This window comes from Impatiens glandulifera, chromosome 2, assembly GCF_907164915.1.
Source record: "Impatiens glandulifera chromosome 2, dImpGla2.1, whole genome shotgun sequence".
Lineage (NCBI taxonomy): Eukaryota > Viridiplantae > Streptophyta > Magnoliopsida > Ericales > Balsaminaceae > Impatiens > Impatiens glandulifera.
This window is the reverse complement of record NC_061863.1, coordinates 53034017-53043372: the sequence shown is the minus strand read 5'-3', so window position 1 is coordinate 53043372 and position 9356 is coordinate 53034017.

Below are 9356 nucleotides of genomic sequence, written 5' to 3'. Positions count from 1 at the left end.
ATATTTTTATTTTAATAATAAATATAAATTATTTAATTAATTAATATTTCAAAATTTATTTAAAATAATATTAAAATATCGGCATTAATATTAAAATAATAATTAATTCATTATATATATATATATATATAATACCCTCCAGCATTAATAAATTTTAAAAATAAAAATTTAATTATAATATATTAAAATAATACGTATTATTAATATTTAAAAAAACAAATATCATATATATATTTACATAGTAAAAGTCGTAATATATTTTAAACTTGACATTAATAGTACAATAATAATTTATATATATAATTATATATTAAATATTAAAAATATTTATTCTAAATTTTTAAATAATTTATTAAAAATTAATTATATATTCACTATCTATCAATTATTATATAATTATTTTTATTAATTATTTATTATTCAAATAAATGATTATATATATATATATATATATATATATATATATATATATATATATATATATATATATATATAAAATTTTAAATTTTAAATGAAACTCAACCAAAACCAATGTTTAACATACCAAACTCAATACAAGTTTCGAGTTTCACTAAAAGAAGAATGATGTTAATAATGAATCTTTGAAATTATAGTGAAATATGTGAATTCAAATTTGAATGAACTGTGATTCTAATTTTATAATAGAAATTATTGAAGGATAAAATATGAAGACATATGTGAATTTGAATTATAGATGAACTAATAGGGAAATTTGAGGATGAAAGAATGATGATTCAAATGCCATTATAAAAGTTTTGATGGATTGAATTTCGTTAATAATGTACTCCTTAAATGAATCTTTGAAAGATAATATATGATGGAATGCGTGAATTCAAATTAGAGGGGATTTAAGAAATAGTGATTCGAATTCTATGATGGAAATTCATAAAAGATAAAATATGAAGGAATATGTGAATTTGAATTATAGATGGAATGAGGGGAGAAATTTGAGAATGAAAGAATGGTGATTAAAATGCCATTATAAAAGTTTTCAAACAAGGCTAGGTGGAAATTTTAGAGTTTAAATTATAAATATGAAAATAATAATGATGTTTAGTTGGGTGCATATTTTAGTTATGATCTCAACTTGATAATGATTATTTTTTCATCTCAACTTGATAATGATTATTTTTTCAAAGTTGCAAAAATATGTCAACACCGACATCAACATCATCCTTGAATGGTTGTCGATCAGCTTTAAAATGTATTTTAGTTATGCAATTAAACACTAATAGATAATCATTCAGACACTTTTATTTTTTCTTATAAATTTTATTTAAAGAGTGTTGACGAATGATTTTAAGGATTTGAATTTTATTTTTTAAAATAATTAATTGTATTTAAATAAAATATATTTTAATTAATGAAATGTTGAATGGATGAATTTATAAAATGATATTTAATTGTGATTTGATTAAAAATATAACTAAACCAAGCCTATTATTATAATTTTTTTTTAAAACTAAACCAAGATAGTATTATAACATTTTTTTATTCACAAGTGTTTTTTTTAACTGTCTATTATTAAAAAGACATTTCTTTTAAAATATGAGGAAGGATATAGAGGAATTTCGGAAAAGAGTGGAAAAAATAAAAGATGCAAAAAAAAATTAGTCACCCAACTTTCCTTCTCAATCATTTCTTAAGTATGTAAAAAAAGAAAAATATGAAAAGAGGGAAGAAATAAATTATTTTATTTTATCATTAAATAGATTACGCCATATTGTTACTTTTTCATTCTTTCCTAAATTTTCTCCCAAATTCTGTATATTTCATTTTATTTTTAATCATTACAATCCAACCATGTTTCTCAAATCATTTATTGAGAATGATTAAAGATTTGCACTAAATTATAGATATCAACAATAAATTCATTCAGCTTCATTCATATAGGAATAGTCCTGGTTCACTTTAAATTTTTAAAAAACTTATCCAAAATTAATTTTTCAATCCATAACTTCTCAACAAATCTATAATAAATATATATATGAATATATAATTTATTTTAAATTATATTTATTTATATATTTAATCAAATTAATATTATAAAATTATTATTAAGAGATATAATATAAAATTAGTTCATTAAAAAAATTAATGAACATGAATGAAAAAATAAATTAAAAGTTAAAGTAATTAATTCAAATATATTAATAAGATATTTATCTTTTAATAGCGTAAAAACAAAATTTAAAATAATTTTTTGAATATTTTTGTATGTTATTATAAATAAATTAGCTGGGGATAAATAAATTTTTAATATATTTTTCGATTTTAATATAAATAAATTAACGGGATAAATAATTTTGAATATATATTTCTATTTTAATATAAATAAATTAGCAGATAAATATCTTTTGAATACATTTTTTCTATTTTAGATAAATGATTTTTGAATATATTTTTCTATTTTAATACAAATAAACTAGCTGGATAAATAATTTTGAATATATATTTCTATTTTAATACAAAAAAAATAGCGGGATAAATAATTTTGAATATATTTTTTTATTTTAATACAAATAAATTAACGGGATAAATAATTTTTTGAATATATTTTTCTATTTTAATAGAATTAAATTAGCTGATAAATATATTTGAATATATTTTCTATTTTAATATAAATAAATTAGCTGTATAAATAATTTTTGAATATATATTTTTTATTTTAATATAAATAAATTAACGAAAATAAATATATTTTGAATATATTTTTCAATTTTAATACAAATAAATTAGCAGATATATAATATTTCAATATAATTTTTTAATTTAATACAAAGTAATTAGCGGGATAAATAATTTCTAAATATTTTTGTATTTTAATATAAATAAATTAGCGGGATAAATAAGTTTTGAAAATATTATTCTATTTTAATACAAATAAATTAGGGAGATAAATAAATTTAGAATATAATTTTCTATTTTAATATAAAGTAATTTAGCGGGATAAATAAGTTTTAAAAATATTTTTCTTTTTTAATACAAATAAATTAACGGGATATATAATTTTTGAATATATTTTCTATTTTAATACAAATAGATTAGCGGGATAAATAATTTTAGAATATAATTTTCTATTTTAATATAAATGATTTGTAAATCAAACAAGGCATTATAACTTAGTTTATGTTTTATGCACTGATAATCAATAACTCTGTTTTTTTCAGATATTCCTTCCGGTAATCCGCAACGAACATTTTTATATTATTTGTATTAATATGATTAAACAGAAAATAGAAATAATTGACAATAGGCCACTTCCACGTGGTATTAAGTACATTGATAAGTATACTAATATAAGTCAACATATAGATCTATTTGTTAGATTTTTAACTGAAATAGGTTCTCCCTTAGCTGTTCTAGTCAAGAAATTCAAAATAAAGGTCGTGAAAATGCCGTGGCAAGATGCTTCAAACAACACATGTTGTGGAGTTTATTGTATGAGGCATCTGGAAACATATACAGGTGATGCCACAAAATGGGAATGTGACATCACTCTCGAAAATGTAAGTGTAAAACATATTGTTTATTGTCACTTCTTTATTAATGTTCTTATATATTTTTATTGTTATTTTGAAGGCCTCAGAAGCACTAAGTACTCTACGGATAAAATACATTCATAGGATTCTAAACTCGGAACTGAATAGTAAAAGAGAAAATATATTTAAATTATCTAAAGATTTGTACCATGATTATTCATGATTATGTATCAACAAAATATTATGTTATTATATTTTAGTTTTGTTGTTTATTAAATTATTAATTGTATATATTTTTATTATTCAATCAATTTTTATATTAACAAAATATGATATTAAATTTTTGTATTGTTAATTTTAAATTATAAAAAAATGGATGATAACAATATTATTTATAGGCTATATAATTACTATAATTAAATAATTAAATAAATGAATGATCAATAATCATTATTGAATCGTAATAACACCTAACAACCTATTTAAAAGCAAAAATGACGCATCTTTTTTTATTAATACTGTCTAGGGGTGAGCAAACGGGTAAACCCAACCCATATTACCCAACCCATATTCAACCCAAATTAAATTTATCCAACCCATAATTCAACCCATATTATTTATTAATATGGGTTGGGTATGAGTTGGGTTGAGTATGGGTTGGGTAACCCAAACTATTTTATTTTTATTTTTTTATTTAACATGTATTTGACTCATTGAACACATTTTTATTCGTTTAACACGTTTTTGACATTTTTAATACGTTTTTCACATGTTTAACACGTTTTTGACACGTTTAACACGTTTTTGGCACGTTTAACACATTTTGACACGCTGAACACGTTTTTCATGTTTTTGACATGTTTAACACGTTTAACACATTTTTGACACGTTTGACACGTTTTTTCACGTTTTCGACACGTTTAACACATTTTGACACATTTTTGGCACGTTTAACACGTTTTAACACGTTTAATACGTTTTGACACGTTTAACATATTTTTCACATTTTTAACACGTTTCACACGTTCACATTTTTGGCACGTTTAACACGTTTTCCACGTTTTTGACATGTTTTGACACGTTTAACACGTTTTCAACACGTTTAATACGTTTTTCACATTATTGACACGTTTCACACATTTTTTACATTTTTGGCACGTTTAACACGTTTTGACACGTTTAACACGTTTTCCACGTTTTGAGACGTTTAACACGTTTTTCACATTTTCGACACGTTTAATACGTTTTCGACACGTTTAATATGTTTTCGACACGTTTAATACGTTTTTCACACATTCAACACGTTTAACACATTTGACACGTTGGACACTATTTTCATGTTTTGACATGTTTAACACGTTTTTAACACGTTTGACATATTTTCACGATTACGGCACATTTAACACAATTTGACACATTTTTCACGTTTTTGGCACGTTTAACACGTTTTGACATGTTTAACATGTTTTTCACGTTTTCATATTATTAACACGTTTGTGACATGTTTAACATATTCCACACGTTTTTCACGTTTTTGGCACGTTTAACACGTTTTGACACATATTCCACGTTTTTGGCACGTTTAACACGTTTTCCTCATTTTTGGCATATTTTGATACGTTTAACACGTTTTTGACACGTTTAACATGTTTTTCACATTTTGACACGTTTAATACGTTTTCACACGTTTAATGTCAAACGTGTCAAAATGCCAAAAACATGTTAAACGTGACAAAAACGTGTTAAAACTTATCAAAATGTGTTAACGTGCAAAAAAATATGTTAAACATGTCAAAAATATGTTAAATGTGTAAAACGTGTTAAAATGTCAAAAACGTGTTAAACGTGCCAAAAACGTGAAAAACGTGTTAAACATGTTACAAACGTATTAAACATGTTACAAACATGTTAAACGTGTTAAGAATGTGAAAAACGTAAAAACCATGTTAAACATGTCAAAAATGTATTAAACGTACCAATATGTGAAAAACGTGTTAATGTGTGAAAAACGTGTCAAATATGTCAAAAACGTGTTTAACATGCCAAAACGTGAAAAACATATTAAATGTGTGAAACACGTGTTAAACGTGTGAAAACGTGTTAAACATATCAAAAACGTGTTAAAAAGTTAAAAACGTGTTAAACGTGCCAAAAACGTGAAAACCGTGTTAAACTTATCAAAAATGTGTTAACATGTTAGTTATGTTAAAAACGTGTTAAACGTGCCAAAAACGTAAAAAAACGTGTTGAATTTGTCAAAAATGCGTTAAACGTATTAAACATGTCAAAAACGTGTTAAACGTGACAAAAACGTGTTATTAGTATGAAAATGTGTTAAACATGTCAAAAACGTGTTCGACTTAAAGTTGGAAGATGATTAGTTTATATTGGATTAATAATAGAGAATTAAACTAAATTTATATAATTTGGGTAATTTGGGTAATTTGGGTAACCCTAACCCAACCCAAATTAAACTCAACCCATACTCAATCCAACCCATACTCAACCCAACCCATATTAACCAACCCAAATTAATATTTTGGGTTTGGGTTAGGGTTGGGTTTGGGTAAACCCATATTATGCTCACCCCTAATACTATCTTCAAACTAATGATTTACATGAATGTGTGAATTGTTTTACATTATTGTGTAAATTATTGTAAACACGATAATTGTTATACAACGCTCTCGTTTAAAATGTGAATTACACGAGAACAATTGTACATTGATCTCGTGTAAAACTCACATTACACGAGAGTTATTGTACAGAGCTCTCGTGTAAAGCATGTATTACACGATACCTGTAAAACGTTATCGTGTAAAACATGCATTACAGTATAGTTGTTGTATAAAAGAGTTTCCCGCTCGCACAATTCCCATTTCATCTTGCATCGTCTCTCTCTACGCTCGGTCGTGTCTCTTCGATTTTTCTTCTTCTCTTCCGTTTGATCACGGGTTCTTTTCCTTCCGTCAACCTATGATCCTCGACTGAAGCTCTTTTCCTTTTCCTTCCGTTTGATACGTTTAATCACAATCGTTTCAGTTTTTTTCGAATTTCAATTGTCTTTTGAAGCTTTAGGTTTTATTTCTTATTTCTTTTGAAACTTTACGTTTATCTCTCATTTGATAATTACTAATCACATAAACAAATCATTGTGTTCGATGAAGAAATCGAAAGATAAAAATGGGAGGTAATTTTCAAATGTATTTATGTACCATCGATAAATAAAACTGGAATTCATAAAATTGTATTGTAATTTAAAATTGTATTTATGTAAAGCGTTCCACACCTTTGTTTATGTAAATCTTTTAAAACTTTCTTCTATTTATTTGATTTCATTTGTAGTGTTCAAGTAAAAAATTACATGAGTAGGAGTAATTAAGCAAACCCTCTACATCAAATAGGCATTACACACCCTTAGAAATACTAGCAACAACAGCTGATGAAGAGTTTATATTGTGCATCCTCTTAATAAAGAAAGTTTTCAAGAGAAAACTCCAATATTTAAGACCCGAACCTCTTCAATGGCCATTCACAATCTCGTTCAACAATTATTCGAAAAACAAAAATATGCAGCGAGGGCCATTGGATTTGATTCCTTTCTTTCATTGGGCATATAAAATTTTTAGTTCAATTCTTCCAAAGCATTATGAGACTCTTCAACTCCAGAAGGATAATCATCCTTCTAAATAGTGAAGAAGAGGTACAGATTGAAGATGACAACTTTGTGGATGATAACCAGATTTGGGTGGATAAGAAAAACCTATTACAAAATAGAAACAAATAAAATATCATAAAATCTACACTCTTCATAAACGAAAGAGGTGTGCTCACTAAAGGGCCAAGGAAGCTTTAATCTATGTACAGATCCAGAAAGTACAATTTTAAGACTTATAAAATTAGCTTAAGGTAAAATTATGGGGTTTGAAATTTAGGTAAGAAAATGGTAAGAATCACCTCCAAATATATATAGTTTAACAAATTAATTACTACACATGTTAATACATCAATATAACAAATTGGGACAAAAGTTTTTTAAGTAATAAATATTATTTTTTTGACTGGATCGACTTAAGCTCCCAACTCTTATATAAGTTTGTGTCAACACACTAGCGGTCTTGAAACAAAGTTTATAACTTTATTCAGGCCATCCATATAAAAAAATTCTCATTTCAATCCCACAATATTATTTTCCTCCAAAATTTTCCTAAGAGAGCGCCATAAGAGGGATGTTGTTCACATCAACATAATCTTGTTTGAACATATTGGAGAAAAATATAGTCATTTCTTTCATAATGTCCACATTTTTCGAGATCATGGAGATAAATCGAATGTAATTATTTCTTTTCTTTAATTCTCGGGATCTTGAAAGAATTTTTAGCACATATGATCGTATTTAAGTCAACAAATTTTAATTTTTTGCCTAGTGATAATATCTGTAAAGAAATATATTTTTGTTTTTTCCTTATCAATAATTTCACCATAAATACTTTGAGACTAGATATCAATGTTTTTAAGTTTCAAAATTATTGCATTATCTTTCTCCTCCAATGGCTTTAATATAGTCTCTGTGTTTCTACTCTTAATTTTCATTTGTAAATATTGAATAAAAAAAATATGATTGAGTGATTGAAAATAAATAATAAATGAAAAATATAAAAATGGCTTAATTTGAATCACTCTATGGTGCGGGTATTTATTTATAATTAAGGCCTCTATTATTGGGATTGGCTTAGATGAATATTTAAATAATATTGTTTAAATTATGATAATATAAAAGGTTAAATTATTTAATGAAAACACTTAACAAATATTAATATATAATAAAACTAATATATCAGAATGTATAAATATTTTGGTTAATAATTTTATTAAGTGATTGATAAGAATATATTTGAAAAGATAATGAATTATTTAAAAATTATTCAAATAAATTTAAGTAGGATAAAACCTAATAATTGGACTTTTATTCTACCTAATTTATTAATAGATTCCTTAAACAAATTAGGATGCTTATAGCTAATAAAAAGTTAACTAATAACAATTATATGGGCATTTGAACAAACCAAGATTTATAATTTTTCTTGGAATTTCTTGTAAGCCATGGTTTTATTTATTTAGTTTTTTTTTGTGTGTCTTTTGGCATGTAACTTCTTTTATACATCTTTCATTTTTTCTTGGGTACATTCTTCATATTATCACATTCTTTGCGAATCTTGTAATTTAGAGATATGATTTGTTTTTATAAAAATCAAAGTTAATCTATCAATTAATATACCCAAAAAAATAGTATTTACTTTATATATATATATATATATATATAATGATATAAACTAGGGTCGTTTAAAAATAATTAACATCAATTAAAAAAAAATGAATGTCTACACTGTCAGAAAACATAACGAGTTTAACAATTCGAGTAACAACAATAAAAACATAAAATAAATAAAATAAAAAAGCACCAACGCAAAATAATGGACTATTGCATGTATTTGAATTTTCAATCGTAATTGATGTTTACTGCTAGCTAAAATCATTTACTTGAATTTGAATTTGAATTTTCAATTGTAATTGATGTTTATAATTTAAATATAATGAATTATAATCGATCATTCTATTTGAATTTTAATTGCATCAACAATGTTGATTGTGAACTAAAATCTTCATTTGATTTGTAATAGACTATTGCAAGTAGTTGAATTTTCATTTGTAATTGATGCTTATTGGTAGCTAAAATCAATTATTTGAATTTGAATTATCAATTGTAATTGATGTTTATAAATCAAATAGAATGAATTATAACCTTTCATTTTATTTGAATTTCAATTACCATCAATGTTGATTGTTAACTAA